The following is an 18,557-nucleotide window of genomic DNA, read 5'->3' as shown; positions in this document are numbered from 1 at the left end:
CAGGCATGTTTTATGCCACGCTGCATACCACTTTGCATATTCCTTGCGCATTCTCTTAGCACAGCGAAAGTGCTTAGCGCGGATTTTTTCCGAATTTGCAAGATTATTAACAACGCATCGTCGAGGTTGGGCATCGTAGCCTGCCAGCGTACTCAAGTCTTTTTACACTCCCAGTGGAATCAGTTTTTCCGCAGGGTAGACTCAAGTCTCGGAGCTGAAATACCTTTCCGAACGAAGTCACAAAGGTGGGGATTTAGTGGTGGTATTGGCTGCGTGATTCAATAAAGAATCGTTGAACGTCATGTGAGTTGAGACCCAGCCGTAATACGGGAAAAAAGATTTTATTTACTGAGCCGGCATACCTAATAATAAGCGGCTGTGTAATGTGGCAACTTCACTCGCGGCGCACGTTATCAGGCAAGTTTTGAATTTATACTTAGTTTAGAAGCGTTGTAAGCAGCAGCCACACCAGGAGCTATGATCACCAGTATCACATCAGAAACATCCATCATCGCTAAAGAAGAAGCAATGAGGCATAAATGGGCAAAACGCAGTATTTCGAGGAAGCAGAATATTAATTTATTGGCGCGTCTTCAAGTTTTTTAATGAAAAAGCAAACATCCTATATTCATATTCTAAAATAGCTAGATTTCCTCTTGAACATTATTGCGGTACGACCTTTCGTCGCTGAGCCGCATTCCGAGCTCAGCTTGATGGCTTAATTCTGCGGAACCTCTGTAAGACAGTTGTCTGTGTAAACCGGAAATTTGTACATATTTGTACAAATGTGGTCGTACATTAGCTCACAAAGGCGCCAGTTGGCCTCTGGACGCAGTTTTTGTTCCCATACATGCAGTTCGCATTGGAGTTCTCCTGAGAAAAAGAACATAAAAAGAAATTGTTTAAAACAATGAAAGCTGAAAAATGATTTGTTTTTAAAGGGGCTTGACTTCTCAAACCGACTCAGGCTTTCAGAGATGCCGCAGTGAAGGGTTGCGGAATTTTCGACCACCTGCGATTCTTTAACGTGCATTGACATTGCACACTACAGGGGCCTTGAGATTTTCGCCTCCATCGAAATTTGAAAATAGATATAACACCAACGACCTTACATTCTTACTGCCCAGTGCTTGACTGAGCAGACCAACCTTTGCCCTTTACTCCAATAATGCTTGCCATGTTTTCAAGTGAGACTGTATCTAGGCCCTTTAAAATGATAAACGTAATGATGTGTTGACCATTATTCATTTAATATCTCAGAAAAGAAACCACTATTGCAGAAGAGTTACTTTTCAAAAAGTCACTCAGAGAGGAGTGGTGGCAGCACAACAGAATACAAACTGGGACATCAGCAGAAATCGCAACTTTGTAATAAATCCTTACATGAGCACTCCGTACACACACATACACACACAAAAAAAGAGACAAGGTTAACAACAAATCCAACACCAGAAACGAACTGCAGTGAGTCACAAGTGCAACGTAATGCCAGACAAATGAAAATGCATTAATATTCACGGTTATACATTTCTAATAATCCACTGCACGTGAGCACGCGCAGAACAACCTGGCATTTCATCAATGTATGAAGAGAAGAGGGACATAAGGAAAAAAAACGACAATATTAAGAACGCAAAAAGGGGGCAAAACAACACTAGCAGTAAATGCGTGACAAAAGATTATATTGCGAGACAATAAACTATAAAAATTGAAAGGGGTGAAAAACAACACTAAGATTAAATGCCTGAAAGTATGATTTGACATAGGAAAAAGAAAAGACAGAAAGCACTGCTTGCTATGCTTTCTGCCACTCGTTCAGTCAGTCTGCACTCCCAACAAGTCTGGGATAGTTATTTGTTGCTCTATCAAGGGTGAAAGCATGATAGCCGGCCTACTGCTTCGTTGAAGCCTTTTGAGTCCGTATTAAACTTTTAAACTTGCGAATCAGGTACGACTCAGAGTGCTCGCTCTCATAATGTGTTTTGAGCCCCGATTGAGGTACAGTAGGTTCAATGTTATGGAATGGATGCCCAACGTTGTTTATGTCTTCCTTGGTAGAATCATCCTCTTTTAAACTCTCTTGGTCATGATGTATACTTGCTTTCTACCAGAAATAAAGTGAATTTGAATTTGAATTTATGTGTTTTTACGTGGGTGATTTGGCTGTGTCCGCACATGTGATGTGTGGTTGTTGATGGAAATTCTAAACGGTGCAACTGCATGTCCTCCGTACTGATTTACAGGTGACACATTCCAGAAGGTAGACAACATCAGCGCTGTAGCATGAGAAGTTACCTGTTATCGGAACTGTGATTAATGACGCTACACTTCTGGCACTAGTATTTGTGGCCATAATCGTACAAAGCTTATCTCTAGGTGTATTGCATGGGGCACGTCTTCTGAAGCTACGGTTGGCGATTTTGGATGATAGCACATCACAGATGTTCCTTGCACGCCAATACACAACGCGTGGGGGAGCAGGGATGACTTCTTTCATTATTTCACTCTGTAGAAGGATGTTGTGGTGTTTCTCAAGAACTGGAATAACATTGGGGATGGATGTTGAATGTGTAAGAACAATATTGACTTGAGAGTCGGAGTGTGGCTGCATTTTGAAATTTACAAGTTCTCGTCGCTCGTGCTTTGAAGCTTTCTTGATTGATCGTCGATGGCTGAAAATGGGTTTTTCACTCGTGCTAGGTCTGCCCAGAGTTGCTTGCAGTTTGATGAAAGTCGCATTCTTTAGGCAAAATCCCACAGAAGCGTAGGGACTGACTGTAAGCAATGGAGGTTTCACAATGTCGAGTGTAACAGCTCTGGAAGTGTAAGTTCAGGTGTCGGTCTGTCGGTTCTGTAAACTTTTGTTTCAAGTTTGTTTTTCATGCCGGTCAACTGAACATCAAGAAAATTCATTGTCGAGGCTAAATGTGAAGCGGAAAACGACATCTTATTATGAGCGCTCGTGAAGTAAGAAATAAACCCGATTAATTTTTCTTCACCATGCGTCCAGAACATAAATATGTCATCGATGAATCTTCTGTAAAATATTGGTTTATATCGAGAAATAGTGAGGAAATCCGTCTCTAGTACAGCCATGAATATATGAGCCTAATCTCGCTCAATTTTTATTCCCATTTATCTGGACGTCAGTAGCAATTGGACCAAATTGCGCTAATATATACAGTAATATGCGCTAATATATGTATATATATATATATATATATATATATATATATATATATATATATATATATATATATATATATATATATATATATAGAAGAAGGGGTCACAACCTTGCAATTATCTTAATTTAATACCGACAGTTTCGGACGGAGGACCGTCCTTCCTCAGGGTATACACAAGAATGAACACAATTTCTCATTTTCTACGCAGCGTGCGCAAAGGGTGAGGTGAAACCACTCTCTCTCCCGTTAGGGGAAAGGGACGCAAAGTCAGTATAAGACGCAAGTGCTCCAGTCCATTTAGGGGGAAGAGGGTGACGGTTGCGAAGGACAGGGAAGGGGAAAAACATATATGCACAAAAATATAAGAATAAAGGAAGCAAAAGTAACATTAAAAAATAAAAATAAATATAGGAAGGCAACGGCGGAGGCTTGGGTAACGAAGCTATAGAAATAGATAGGGAGGGAACTAGTTGCTTCTCAGAAGGAATGTTTCGAGAGAAGCTCCCTTCGGTGTGGGTGGTGAACCCAGCAGAATTAACACAAACAATATTCTAACAAGGAAAGTACATAGCAAAACCACAAATAAAAGAAAAAAAAAGAAACACAAAAAGAAGCAAGAAACAAGCGCACGCATGCATGTGTACAGTGTATAACATCACAGAACGGACCGCTCCCCAGCGGTGCAGGTGTTTTGGACCGTTGTAACGTGAGTTACGAGTCAGCCACAACATTTAGAGCTGTTTAAGACAAGCCCGTTATCGCCACGGCGGAAGCGCGGCGCCGCGGTCGAGGGAGGCAGGGCGGCCGGCCAGACGCCGTGCGGGAACCCGATCCCGCAGCCGAGTGGCGCGGCGTGCGACCCACAGTAGGCCATTCCCTTCGTGCTTTTCGTCGCGAAGGCATTCGAGTACAGACTGGTTTTTCAAAAGAAGGGGCCGAAAGGACGGGTGAGAAGGAACCTAAAGAGTAAATACGTTCAGAAAAAAAAATAACAAAAGTAAGAATGGGGACGTGGGACCCGGCAGAGTGCAGGCTTCATGGAAGAGGAGGGATTCCAGACGTTCAAATTGTTCTAGCTAGTTAGGCTTTTGAGGAAGGTAAAACTGCCCAAGTTTTCATTAATTCCATGTGTTAGTGTCCGAAATTTGTGTATGAAATACGACTCTCTTTGTTCCCTTTCGCGACTTGTTTGGAAACCCGATTGGAGAAGGATGACGTGAATGTTTTCGAATGCATGCTGGGGCAGGCACAGGTGCTTAGAAAAAGGAATATTTGGCAGCGCGTGAGTATGGGCCTTGTGGTTGTTAAAACGCAACCTGAACGGTGTTTCCGTTTGACCGATGTATTCCATGCCACACACACTGCAGTGTAGCATATACACTACGTTCGCGCTGTCGCAATTCAGGGTTTCCCTAATCCTGAAGGTGAAATCGGAGAATGTTCCTTTAGCGATGGTTGTAGTCTGCATATGACTGCAAACCTTGCAACGTGGCTTACGGCACGGTTGACATCCAGGACTCGGGTTGGAGTTGGGCGTTGTTTTGGACTTAACTAAAATGTCCCTCAGGTTCCTACTGCGCCGGTATACTGCTCTTGGTGGTTGTTTAAAAATGAGAGACAAGTGACTGCTTTGCTGGATAATATTAAAATGTTTTGATAGGATACTATTAACACGTGGAATGTTAGATGTATGCGTGAGAATAAGGTTGCTTGGCCTTTCACTATCCCGCGATTGTGGGGAATTTATTATTTTATTCCTGTCTAAACCACGAGCTTTCAGGATAGCGTCATCGACGATGGACGCTGAATATTCCTTAAGTAAAAGATTTGTTTTTAGCTGCTCAGCATGGCGGTCAAAGTCTTCGAGCTCAGAGCAAATCCGTCGGTATCTGTGAGCCTGTGAGTAGGGTATGCCAGTCTTGCAGTGCCGTGGGTGGCTGCTCTTAAAATGTAGGTACTGCTGGCGGTCAGTGGGTTTTTTGTAGAGGGTTGTCCTAAGCACGCTGCCTTTTTTCTCTATTTGAACGTCCAAAAAGTTTATAAATTTTGTGGAGATGCTGTGGGTGAACGATATGGAAGGATGAAATGCGTTATACCTCGCTATGAATGCCAAGAGGCTGGCTTCGTCGTGCGGCCAAATGAAAAAAATATCGTCCAGGAAACGTTTATAAAGGAGTGGTTTCAAGGACTGAGTGTCAAGGAATTCTGTTTCCAGTGCTGCCATGAATAAGTTAGCGTAGGCCGGAGCCATCTTTGTTCCCATCGCCGTGCCGTTGACCTGAAGATAGTGTCTTCCCTCAAATTCAAAGTTGTTGTAGTTCAGTACTAAGCCTAGGATTGGAGAAAGTTTCCTCATCAAGATGAACGGGGGGATCTGTCCTCAAGTATGCATCCACTGTCGCGCGTATGCCGTCTGGGTGGGGGATATTTGTATATAAAGATGTCACATCCATTGTAACCAAGAAGCTTCGGTTGGGAATTTTGAGGTTAGATATCACTCTGAGAAAGTGATTTGTGTCCTTAATGTAGGCCGGGATAGTTGGTATAATGTCCTTCAAAAGGAAGTCGAGGACGCTAGATATTTTTTCGGTGAGTGTGCCGTTGCTTGACACAATGGGACGGCCCGGACGGTTGGGTTTGTGTATTTTCGGGAGTAGGTAGAACCGTCCAGGGACTGGTCTGACTGGAGTCATTGCTTTAAGAATTTCCCCGGATATCTTTTGATCTTGATGAAGTGATTTTAACTTATTGTTAATTTCGATTTCGAATTGACCTGTGGGATCACTGGTTAGCTCCGTGTAAAATTGTTCGTTTTCCAATTGCCGGAAACCTTCTGTTATGTATTCGGACTTGTCCATAACAACAACAGCACCGCCTTTGTCCGCCGGCTTGATGACAATGTCAGATCGCTGATTTAAAGAGTCGAGGGCTCGCCGTTCCTCGGATGAGAGGTTGTTCGGGACTTTTTTTTATTTTGATTTTGAATATGAGGCGGTGATATCCTTTTGAACGGCGGCGATGTACATATCTAGATGTTTATCTGTGTTCGTTTGGAGTCCATGATTGGCTTGATGTCCCGGGTATGTTGATTTCACGGTTGCTTTCGCGGTTTCGGAAGTACTCGCGCAGACGTAGATTCCTTGCAAAGTTATCCAGATCCTGATATAATTGGAATTCGTTGGATTTTCCCGTTGTCGGGCAGAAAGTTAAACTCTTGGAGAGCAACTTTCGTTCCAAAGGAGAGAGTGGATGGCTCGATACGTTCACAACGTTGTCAGCCTCGATGGAAGACCGGCTAGTTTTAGGTTGCTCAGGGCCTAGCGTGCTTTTAGTAGAAGGCGGAATTGGTGAACGTGGCGCCGGGGTCACACCGTCTCGCCGGAGTTTGCTAAGTTTCTGCATATTTGTGTTTTTTTCTTTCGTTCTTCGAATTCTTTTAACTCAGTTATTTCTCTCGGCGTAAGGTCCGGTTCACGACGTAAGGATTGTTCGACATGCTCGAATTCGAGAGCTTTTCGTTGGCTGTGCCGTATAATTAGGTCCACAAGACGTAATGAACTGTCATGTAGAATCTGTTTCCATTCCGCGTCCTCATCTGCGTTAAGGGTTGTCATCGCCGGGGTAAGCTGCAGTCGCAAACCTTTTGGTATGGCTTCCGATTCTGAATAGCTGGTTAGAGTGGTCGCGTGGGATTCATATCTAATTCGTTTTTCGATAGTTTTCCGGATTTTTAGAAATGACGGTGATATATATATATATATATATATATATATATATCTCTGTGTGCGTGTGTGTGTAAATTATGTTCCAAATTCCAAAACACTTCTTTAGTGAGTAATTGATTGCATTATAAATTTCAGCCGGAGCCCAGCCTTTCTAAGACTCAAAAGGAGAGGCCTTGTGCGAGCCGAAGCATGCACTGCAATAACTACTTCCTTAATTACACTATATATATATATATATAAATATAAAACAAGAGAAGGGGAATGAGGGGCTCGTTATAAATATGAGAGACGCCAACAGCCGCAGAAACCAAGGGGCACAGGGGATTTTTTAATTAATTTATTTATTTTGTAGTGTTGGTCAATTTAGAATATTACTGAATATGTTATCGCTTAAAGGTAATTAAAGGTAAATAAAGGTGCTAAAAGAGAGTAAAATAGAGGCTCAGGAGCAACCTGCGGAAAGGCTTGTAATTAATAATGGCAAAGTAGGTAAACTAATTAAGTCGTTCGACTGGAATTCGCTCTTACAGCACAATCACTTAGATGCTTATGAACTCCTTGTTCAACGTTTAAAATCAATTTATAACTCCTCAAAAACGTAGGTCCGGATGAAACGTAGAAATAATGCAAGTCCTTGGGTAAACAAAGAAATCATTGAATTATCCTATATGAAAAGTAAACTTTTAAGAAGGTGCAATGACCACCCACATGACATGGGACTAAGAAGAAATCAGGCAGCTGAAGAACAAAATCAGAGCGAAAATACGACTGGCGAAAAAACTGTACCAACTAAATCAATTTTCGGCATGCAGCAAGGATGTAAAAAAAAACTTGGGACTTAGTACAGAGCACTATAGGAAAGCCACACAAGAAAAGCATTGATAACGTCTTAGAACAAGCATTTCCAGACGAAAACAGTGAAGACTTGGCTACCGAATTCAATAAGCGTTTTGTAGATTCTGTGTCCGCCTTGTGTAAACCGGGAACGTCGATAAGGAAAGCTACTGCTGCTATTTCGAACATCCATTCAGCTTACATGCCTACTGTTACTGAGCTAGAACTACGGTATGTATTGAAAACAATGTCAATCACAAAATCGCCAGGGTATGATGGTGTTAGGATGAGGGATCTCATAGTGCATTTTGACAGATTTAAAACCATATTACTTTGTATTATTAATGGAACTTTCACAACCGGACATATTCATAGGTACATGAAAATAAGTTTAATAAGACCTTTGCACAAAAAAGGCTCTAAAAGAGATTTTAATAATTACAGGCCAATTGCGATCTTGTCCGCCATCGCTTGTATCATGGAGAAAATTGTACATGCGTATATGACGTCCTTTTGTGATAAGTACCATCTATTATATGCCGCCGAGTATGGTTTCCCCAGAGGTAAAAGTACCTTAAGCCTACTGGAAGATTTTCATGATTTAATATGTAAAGAAATAGATAACGAATCCGGTGGGAACGAATCCCACCGGCGGCATGTGGTTGTTTTCTCTTCTGCTTTTCTAATCAATTACCTTTAAGCGATAACATATTCAGTAATATTCTAAATTGATCAACTCCACAAAACAAATAAATTAATTAAAAAATCCCCTGTGCACATTGGTATCTGTGGCTGTTGGCGTCTCTCATAATTATAACGAGCCCCTCATACCCATTCTCTTGTTTGCTTAATTGCTTAGCGAGGGCCTCGGTTCTGGCAGCCTTGACGGCATAGGAAGCATAAGAGGGTCCTCACACAGCTTCCACCCTCGCCGTTCGATAGCGTTCTACGTCACACTAGCGGTAACTCAGGACGTTCCACGTCCACCGCTTACGAACGTGGGTGGCGCTGGCGTGATGAACACTCTCAAGGTTAGGTTATTTGTAAACATAAATATCCCCGAAGGCAGATTTTACAGCCGTCGCCGTAGCTAAGAGGTAGAGCACCGGACGCGTAATTCGGAGGTCGTGGGTTCGGATCCCACCGGCGGCATGTGGTTGTTTTTTCTTCTGCTTTTCTAATCAATTACCTTTAAGCGATAACATATTCAGTAATATTCTAAATTGATCAACACCACAAAATAAATAAATTAATTAAAATCCCCTGTGCCCCTTGGTTTCTGTGGTTGTTGGTGTCTCTCATATATATATATATATATATATATATATATATATATATATATATATATATATATATATATATATTATATGCCGCCGATATATATATATATATATATATATATATATATATATATATATATATATATATATATGTCCGCCTTCGTCGTCGTCGCCTCTCTGGCAGCGACTTCATTCCCTTTCACCTAAAGATTCCCATCGTCATCTCTTGAGGCTGTTCGCTTGGAAGACGTCTCTGGCGAAAGGGCTAAAATAAACGTCTCCGTGAAGTCTTCCCTTACAATATATATATATATATATATATATATATATATATATATATATATATATATATATATATATATATATATATATATATATATATATATATATATATATATATATATATATGTATATATATATATATATATATACAAGCTAACAGCTACAGAAACCGAGGCACACAGGGGATTTTTTACGTGCACCTTATTCCCCTTCACTTGTCTGCTATATTTATATTGATCAGTGCATACAAATTAGACTCCAGCAAAAACAAACATCAGAAAAGGCAGTGCAAAGTGACCCAAGCTTGACACACAGGTATGGAGGGGTGCTGCATATAAAGTAAATTATTTGAATTTTGTACTTACCCACTGTGAATGTCAGGACGCCGCAGTGATTCTCCTCGTCCCAGTATTGCAAAGTGTACGGAATACCTTGTCCTACCGCTGCGTGAGACATGCAAAATATTTTTACACTTTGTTTCGCAAATGTTTCCTCCATGAGCTGTAAATATCTCTGAGTTGTCAAGATATCGATATGAAATTGTATGAAAGTGTATATGTGACGGATCTCTTGTAAGGCTAAATACAGCCAACAATATTGCTAGAACACCCGCCCGTATATAACGGTTGGCACCCACGGACGGAACTGGAAGTTCTAGTAATGCGCAGGTTGGCGTCATTACAGGCCAAACCCTATGCTCTGGACACTTAGGTCCGGCCGCAAACGGTACTGATCTCGCAGCTAATGTAAATTAAAAAAAATATCTATTATACGTGCATATCCGCAGCAAAAGATGCGTTTAACTATCAGCTCCTTTTCTTGATTAAAATATGCAATTATTAAGGGGATAGCCTTTATATGTCCCATTAGAACAACATTCGCCGCCCGCCGTGTGCCCGCCTCAGTGGCACTAAATTCTTCAGGGACTTCGCCAAGCTCTCGCACGTCGTCAGCAGTAGGCTATAATATACTGACGTCTAGAGCAAAAAAAAAAAAGGTAAAAAATAACTCCAACAAATGCGTGCAATTCAACCAAGGACCTTCAGCTGCGAGGCGAGCATGCAACGCATGGGTCACTAAGCCGCTTTTTATTTACAAATAGTATTTAGTACACTAGGCTATGTTTGTACAGAAACTGGCTATATACAGTTATTTACAAAGCACGCATCTAGCGACTGCACTGCACTGGCTTGACAGCAAAACAACAAAGTTGAAAGCGAGGCGAAGGCAGACACTGCACAAACCGCGGAAACGAAATCTGCAGAAAGTCTCTTTCATTAAAAATTTCCCTGGGTTGGAGCATAATTCTACTGAAATGGCCTTTGTCTTAAACAAGCGGTTCTGCACTCCGGTCGAGTATGGCGTTTTTGGCAGGCTATGAAGTCCAACGAGGAAAAAACGTGTATTATGCTTTGTAACCAGACTTAGTAGCTGCAAGGTAACGGACGCTGCAGGAATTTAAGAGAAAGTGTTTGTTTAGCGGCTTCTGCAGCACATCTCATAAAATACACACCAAAGCTCTACCTGTTAAAAGCCGCCGCGGTGGCTCAGTGGCTATGGTGCTCGGCTGCTGGCCCGAAAGACGCGGGTTCGAACCGGGTCGCGGCGGCTGAATTTCTTTGGAGGAGAAATTCGAGGCCCGTGTACTGTGCGATGTCAGTGCACGTTAAAGAACCCCAGGTGGTCGAAATTTCCGGAGCCCTCCACTACGGCGTCTCTCATAGCCTTAGTCGCTTTGGGACGTTAAACCCCATAAACCAAACCAACCTACCCGTTAACACGTGACACCACAGTGAAACCATTTTTGTACCTTCTGTTAACTGTCGTCTTTACAATGAACCTGGAATCGCTGAACACTGTTTTAGTAATTGCAAGGGTGCGATTTCGCTCTAGGCCACTTAACCGCGTTGCTTCCCGTGAAATAAGGTTTAGTCTAGTTCATGCGCTTATTTACGACAGTAAGCTGATGCATTGGTGTGCCGTCAGAAAAAGGAATCTGTAATGAACATAATAGAGCTCACTCTGAGAAAGTGCTTTTTCAATCAAAGCACAAAAGTAGTCTTGAGGTCCTCAGTAAACATAAACAAAGATTATTGCGGCAAGCAATATCAAACGGATGAATTACCAGGAAACGAGTTCAGACCTCTACGAGGTTAAAAGGCTGACAGGAGTAGGTTTGCAGTGCTCCCCGTTTTCCGACCTCTCCCTTTCTTGTCATTCAGTCTGCGAGCGTCTAAGCCTTAATTACATGTGCTTGTTGCACTTGCGCCAAAAATAGCATAGAAATTGTAGTTTGCAGAGTAGAGGAAATAAACAACTTACATGCAGTTTCCATCCACTACCATGGAAACCTGAGCTTGTCTGTCTAAGCAGATGAGGCGGTGAAACCGTTAAATCCGATAGGCCTTTTTAGTTTTTATACAAAAGTAGAGGCAGTTTCTAAATGAAGCGAAGCGCTCATTTTTTGTTTCCCTTTGAGGAACGGCCTGAAGTGACATGAGTACGACCACCAATTGTAGCTGCTTAATGAATTGCTTTGCCTTCAGAAACTATGTGGTGCATCACTGAACACCCCTTCCCCTTTTCGGGCCTTTATTTTGTCATCGACCGCTATACTGCCCTTGCGGAGCTAAAAGTGGCCGCCTCCTATCACTGCCAACTTGCCATGGCTTGGCTTCGCTACTCCTCGTGAGCTTATGACGTGTTTCGCTTGCTCTTTGTCCATTAGATCGCTGCGGCTACATAGAGTGGTTACACTTGTCTACAGCGTTCAAGCGACCCACTATCCTGCGAACAACACGGATACTATAGCATAGCTCATAAGTTCCTAAGGCAAAGTTTGAGCTAAAATAGCGCCACATAACTTATAAGTCAAATGGGGCTAACATTTTGCTCGACAAATTTTAGCTTTTACCTAATATCGGTTTTGACGGTGTCGTTATGGGTGCTCGAGCGCTCTACTAACAGGTAAAGATGCATATACTTTGGTTATCTCTTGGTTGCGCTCTTAACTTTTCAGTATTATTTCCCCTATCTAGCTCACAAAACTATCCATGTTTGTTCTCTAATTAAGGGATCGACGTTCCGGCCTGCGAATCTAAGAGAAATGTTTTCTTTTGTATAGCTCGCTGGAACTGCCGCGTAGCAGTCTTTCCAGGTTCCAAAGAACAACTGAGCCCTAATTATTATTTAAAACTGAATAATTTTAGTTATGTGGACGACACGACAACGAAGGACTACCTATATTAAAAACTAGCGCTGTAGTTTTTGCGGAAGCCCCATTGAGCCAGCACGGGGCCACATAGAGCCCAGATATATGGAGGGTCGCGTCTTTAAAGATTTTACCCCTAAAAAATATTAACACAACAATGAATTTACACCGTAGAACCGCTGTTCTAACTTGGATCAAAAATGAGTACAGTTCTGATTTCAGAGCCATAAAAGACAGAGACCACAGCAGCTCTACCGACGCCTTCCCGAACTGGCCTTATGTGTCACATCGCCGATTGCGGCTTTGTTATAACTGCTGTGGCATGTGCAGTGCAGGCGCAGTAACGAGTCGCATTTTCTAGCCGACTCGCAATGTTTTCATGGCAAGAGGTTTAGGCGTTTACCAAGCCTTTGCGAACACCGTTTTCCACCGGATTACAACTAAGGTAGCACGATGCATGGAATATATGCACTGTATGGTAACAAAATTTGTGGACACTCGACTCGCGAGTGACGTTCAGCACGGCGGAAGAACGTCGCTTTTGCAGTAGCCCCTGTAAAAGAAAGGCGCCAAACTCTTTTCCCTTACGTGGGTTTGGGGTTTTGCTGACGATAAGCACTGCCTCACCGGTCTGGTCTGAAAGTTTTCCATACAGAGGCTCTTGTTGCCTGCAAAACAATAAATCAGTTTATTTGTCAACTGCTGTAGATAAACCTACGTCGCGCTCGGTGTAGTCTGTTCGGTTTCGGCGAGCTGCTTTGTCGATATAGTGATATGAGGGCTGTAGTTCGTAGGTGCATGAATTAGTAAAGATTTTGTTCCGGATTCTACCGTCTTTTGCGTAAATAAAAATAAAGACAGTTGTCTAAATGTTCGCTGACAACATGTTTCAGCTGGCCTATTAACGAAATTTGGCACTTCGCCCGCCTCCAAACTCGCCAGTTGGCCCGCTCTTAGACTTTCGCAAAAGGCCCGCACCCAAAGTTAGCATTTTGCCTACCTCCAAAATTTAGCACTTGGCCCACCTGAAATGTGTTAATATTGCATAGTGGGCGGATTTCCCGTTTTAGCGCGACAAAGAGGCGTCAGGTGAAAAGCGCGGGAAAATTTGGTTTCTACCTGCCTTGCCGGGAAAAGGATGTGCGGTGTGAAAATGGCGGACAAAGCTCGTTACGCGGGATTGCTGACAGGAAAAGATGACATATGCGCTGCGGTGGAGCGCGGAAGGGTCCGTCTGCAAGGAGCTCATGGCCACAGAGACCGCATTTCGGTGTCACTCTTTACTGACTTTTGTTTTTGTTTCTACATGAAATAGTGATGGTCGACGGTACGGAATTTATTCCCACGAAGGATATTAAAATCAAAACATGGATGAGAAAACCGAAAACCTAAATGCTGTCGCATTTGCTTCACTAAGAAATCAATAAGGAGGCCCCTAATATTGTTAATACCTAATACCTAAATACCTATAATGCCTAAATAAGATGAAATTTTTCCTTGTTTACCTTTTTTTTTTGCTGCTCACAAAAACCATCTCCCACATATTTATTTCTAGCTGCGTAATTGCTGCGTAATTAGCAAAGCGGGTTTATGAGCACGTTCATTTCAGTCTTTTTAAATTTACCGCCTAGTGCTGCACCTCAGTCTTTTAACACCACGGTAACCGACGTAATACACCCTAACACTGTAACAGCCAGAGCATAGTACGTTTAAGAAATATGGAAAGTATGCACAGGTACAGCCGACATATTAGTACCTTAAAAGCTTATGCAAGTAAGTAAAGTGTGTCATGAAGATCTGATACTGAATTAAAAGATAGCGTATCACAACCTCAAGATCACAAGTGTTTTATAAAAGAATCTGAGGCCGTGATCTGTAGAGAAAATATTATATCATCGATCTACATTGCCATCTGACCACACTTCAGTGATGTATTTGATTTATCATATAGAGCTGGATAGAGCATAACCCCATCCAAGTTTCATTCGTACCAAAATCAGTTATTTTACTTTTGTGAGTATGATAATTTCTGACATGATGGTTAAAAAATTACATATTAAAAATTTTTCTGCTGTCCTTCGAAACTCGTAATGTGTGCATCAGAAACGACATGCGGCTCATCCTTTAGAACTCAATGGCGGTTTAGTTTCGCTTTCGTTTTTCAGACCTGGACCCAACAAACTGTGCTGCCGTCGTCAGCTTTCATGCGGTGATGTCTACCCTTGCATGTTTATTTTTAGGTTTTTAAGGCGGAAGCCTTTAATGTCTCATCGTTGTAAGCAGCAGTTGTCGACAGAAAATGTCACGCTTTTCAATTCGTGGAAACGGTCGTGACGTCACAGTGCGCGAATATCAAACGGGGCCAATTGCACTTTGGCTAGTGACCATGCAACCAATTGAAGGGATCGTATAGTGATGCTCCAAGTAAGTGGGACTGAGCTTAGTTAATTGCTTAATTACCCAATTAGCCTAATTAGCTTTACTAGTCAGGCCATATAAATAAATAAAACCGATTAAGAAATTGGTAGAGCTCAGGAATCGAACCCCGGTCTTCGGCGTGAGAGACGAGCATGCTATCCACTCCGCCATGCCAGCTCGATGGTTTGGAATGAACAAAGGCGCGTCTAGTGAATACGGTGTCTTCACTCACTCTCATCTTCCTCCATTCCCTTCCGGCGAGGTTTAGGTGTCCACCGACAAATGAGAGACAGATACATTTCCTTTCCTCAAAAACCAATTTACCGACGAGCGAGGCGTAGAACCGAATGGGCGATGGCGTTCTATGGACTCCTTGGCAGCGTTGCAAGACGCTGTCGCGTTCCACTCTTAGGGGCGAAGCTTATCTTAACCACACATCAGTGACCACACTTTAGGTAAAAAAAGTACCCCCCTGAATTTTGACGGGTGTCCACCGAGATATGTGAGACAGTTACTGCGTAATTTCCTTTCCTCAAATACAATTTTCATTTTCTTCATTACGACTCCTCTTTATCTTATTTCACTCCCACCTTCCTTCCTCTACGGTGCGGTTCAGGTGTCCACCGAGATGACAGAGAATTACTGCGCCATTTCCTTTCCTCAAAAAGCGTTGCGTTCAAAGGGCAAGGCATCGCGCCGAACGGGTGGTGGCGTTAGGTGGACTCCCTGGCAGCGCTACAACGCGCTGTCGCGTTCCACTCCTAAAGGCGGAGCTTAAGCGACATTAATTATCAGTTAATTAGTATTCAGGCATTAATCAGTAATTAACAATTAATCAGTGATTTGCCATCACTTAGTAATTAGTACTCAATTATATGTGACGCCACCAGTGCCACAGAAACAGCGAAGGTGGTGGGGAAAACGCTTCCGCCTCTACCCACTTTAGACAGTCGAAGTGCCCCCTGAATTTTTGTTCCTTATTGTAGCTCTGGTTGCAGACTAACTAGACATTTTGTCGTTACAGCGCGGCAGTTCATCTTTACAGAAAAACTTCATTTTGTATTCTAACCTGTTCAATACTAAGTGCTCCTACTTTTCTAAGTATTTGGAGTAATTATTATAGCTTGTGCTTTCTTAAATGCATATCGCAATGTAATTATGATGCAAAGATAAAACAGTGCTCTTTAACGTATCGGCGAGAGGAGCCTCAAACAGGGTGTTTTGCATTTGCGGTTCAATAAATCTGTCTTTTTCGCGGACATAGGCCAGAGGCCCGCAAGTGCTCCACTTAAGGAGATATGAGACCACACTTAAGCTACACTAGAGTATTCTCGGTGGTGATTTTCTTTATTTACGGTTTCGGTTAATATCCTGCGACGCGAACGAGCATTGGCGCTCGACTGGTATTGTTTCGAGGACTGGAATGCATAAAGATGCGAGCGTTCATTGATGCATTAAAAAATTCAGTAAAAATCTTCGACGATATTTTCTTCAACATTGCAGTGTAATCAGGCACCTTGGTTGCAAAGCTTAGTGGCGATGCGGGAGTTTTCACGTTTTTGAGTGGCACGGGCCTCGACTAGTGGTTGTGATGCAATAAAATGTGCGTGCACAGACTCTCATCTCGTCTCGCCACATCGTTACCCACCAGGACCCTCTTCTCCTTCTCGCTTTTTCCAGTGCAGAGTAGCAGGCCAGATATCAACCTTTCTGGCCCACCTCTTTAACTTCGTTTCATTAAATCTATCTAGCTATATATCCTTACTGCGGGCAAAATATTTTGCCGATGATAACGCTTCTCGGCGCTGCGAATTACGAGCGCAGCTGCTGCTGTGGTATTTGAGGCGTAGTCGACCACATACGCTTTCTAGTCTACAAATATTTGTAAGAAAATCACGTTTCATGTGAAACTACAAAAAATCAAAGGACGTTTTCATTGCCCTACGAAACAAAGAAGCGAATAATAATAATAATAATAATAATAATAATAATAATATCTTTTATTCACTTCAATTCGCAAGTACATGCTCCAGAATGTCGCTACGTTCTCTAATAGGTAATTCTTTCATGAACCAAGTGTTACTCTGGTTTAAATTCATAAGAACACTCACCATACTGAGCCATTTTTAAAACCTTGCACAAATTCATAGGCATCTCCATCGAGGTCGTCTTTTATAGCGTAAACGCAACTGTGTTTTCCATTTGGACCCTCACGCTCGTAGCTTCGACGAACAGTCCAAATTCTTTCGTTGGTGTTTAATGCCTGGGAAGGAAAAGAATGAGAAGAATTTACTTTGGCAGGTGAAATAAGAAGAAAATTTTATCATTTACGTAACTTCTTCAGGCAATGTGACAATCATCGTGCGCAATATCATACCGGCACCTGTGCTTTTTTGCTGCCATCGCTCCTCTCATATGTAACCTCCAGAGCGACACGTCACTACTCAGCAAGTTGACATATTATAACGCAGCCCTATTGAACCATCTGCTAGTCCCTGGTCGCCCTGTGTCGTGGTTGTGAAAACGAATGATGTCTTGATTAAATTTTCGGTCGACTACAGTCGGTTTAACGAAATTGGGCGCAAGGACTTCTGCCCTCTACCTCGCATTGCCGACACCTTTGAATACATGCGAGGAACCCAGTCATTTGCTTCCCAGAAGCTGCGTTCCGGCTGTTGGCAAGTGCCGATAGCTGAGTCCGAGCTCCCTTAAACAGATTCAGTCTACCAAAGCGGCTACTATGAGTTCACAGTGATGCCATTCTACCACTGCAACGCCCCCGCCACGTTTCAGCGAATGATGGAGATCTGAGTGGCGTGAAGTGGAGCCTGAGTCTATGCTCTATGGATGATGCATTCGTGTCTTCGCCCTATTTTTCCACGCGTCTCAAGCGCTTGAAACACATATTCAGCTGCCTCACAAGAGCTTTTGCAACTTGTCCTCAAAACTTGTAATTTTGACACGCGAAGCTGATGACACTCGTCCGTCTCCTCTCCTAAGACGGCATCGTGTCAGGTGCTGAGAAACTTCGTGCTGTAGCTGACATTTCTAAATCAATTCTTCAAAAGAGCTGCGCAGCTGTGTGAGTCTATAATCAAAATTTTGTCTCTTTTTGTGCGCCGCTTACGAATCTCCTGGCCGGTTCCGCGAACTTGTGTTCTTGGTACTCGGCATGCGACGTCGCGTAATGCTACGCTCCGTCGTCTTTTAACTTCGCCCTATATACTTCATTGTTACGATCCCACTGCCTCTACAGATATGCAAATCTACTTCAGCGGATTTTCGCCCGCTCTGTCCTTGCCCAGCGCAAGCCTGGCTTCTCTGAATACATTGCTGCCTACGGCAACCATGTTTTCAAGAAAGCTGAATCTAACTACAGTGTGACTTAAAGGGCGCGTCTGGCAAGAAATGCCTTCCTTACTTACATGGCCGCGCCTTAAATATGGTTACTGATCACCATGCCCTCTGCTAGTTGATCTCACTCACAGATCTCTTCGACCACCTTGGCCGATGGGCCGCTCGTCTCCAAGAATGGGACATTAGTATCGTTTGTAGGTCGGGCCTTGGCCACTGGCCGTTTGTAGGTCGGGCCTTGGCCAATGATGTCGAATCTTTTGAG

General features: G+C 42.8%; 1 long non-coding RNA gene across 1 annotated transcript; it reads right to left on the bottom strand.

The window, feature by feature from the left end:
* Positions 1-761: 761 nt before the first annotated feature.
* Positions 762-13,212, bottom strand: LOC149366330 (uncharacterized). Its single transcript, XR_016285136.1, has 3 exons — positions 13,109-13,212; positions 9,675-9,752; positions 762-873 (listed from the first exon to the last, which is right to left on the bottom strand). It is a non-coding gene; the product is annotated as an uncharacterized LOC149366330 (long non-coding RNA).
* Positions 13,213-18,557: the final 5,345 nt, after the last annotated feature.

The sequence above is a fragment of the Amblyomma mixtum genome, chromosome 1, assembly GCF_055824585.1.
Source record: "Amblyomma mixtum isolate Tamu chromosome 1, ASM5582458v1, whole genome shotgun sequence".
In the NCBI taxonomy this organism is placed as follows: domain Eukaryota; kingdom Metazoa; phylum Arthropoda; class Arachnida; order Ixodida; family Ixodidae; genus Amblyomma; species Amblyomma mixtum.
The sequence above is the reverse complement of the archived record's forward strand: the minus strand, read 5'-3'. Positions and strand labels throughout refer to the sequence as shown.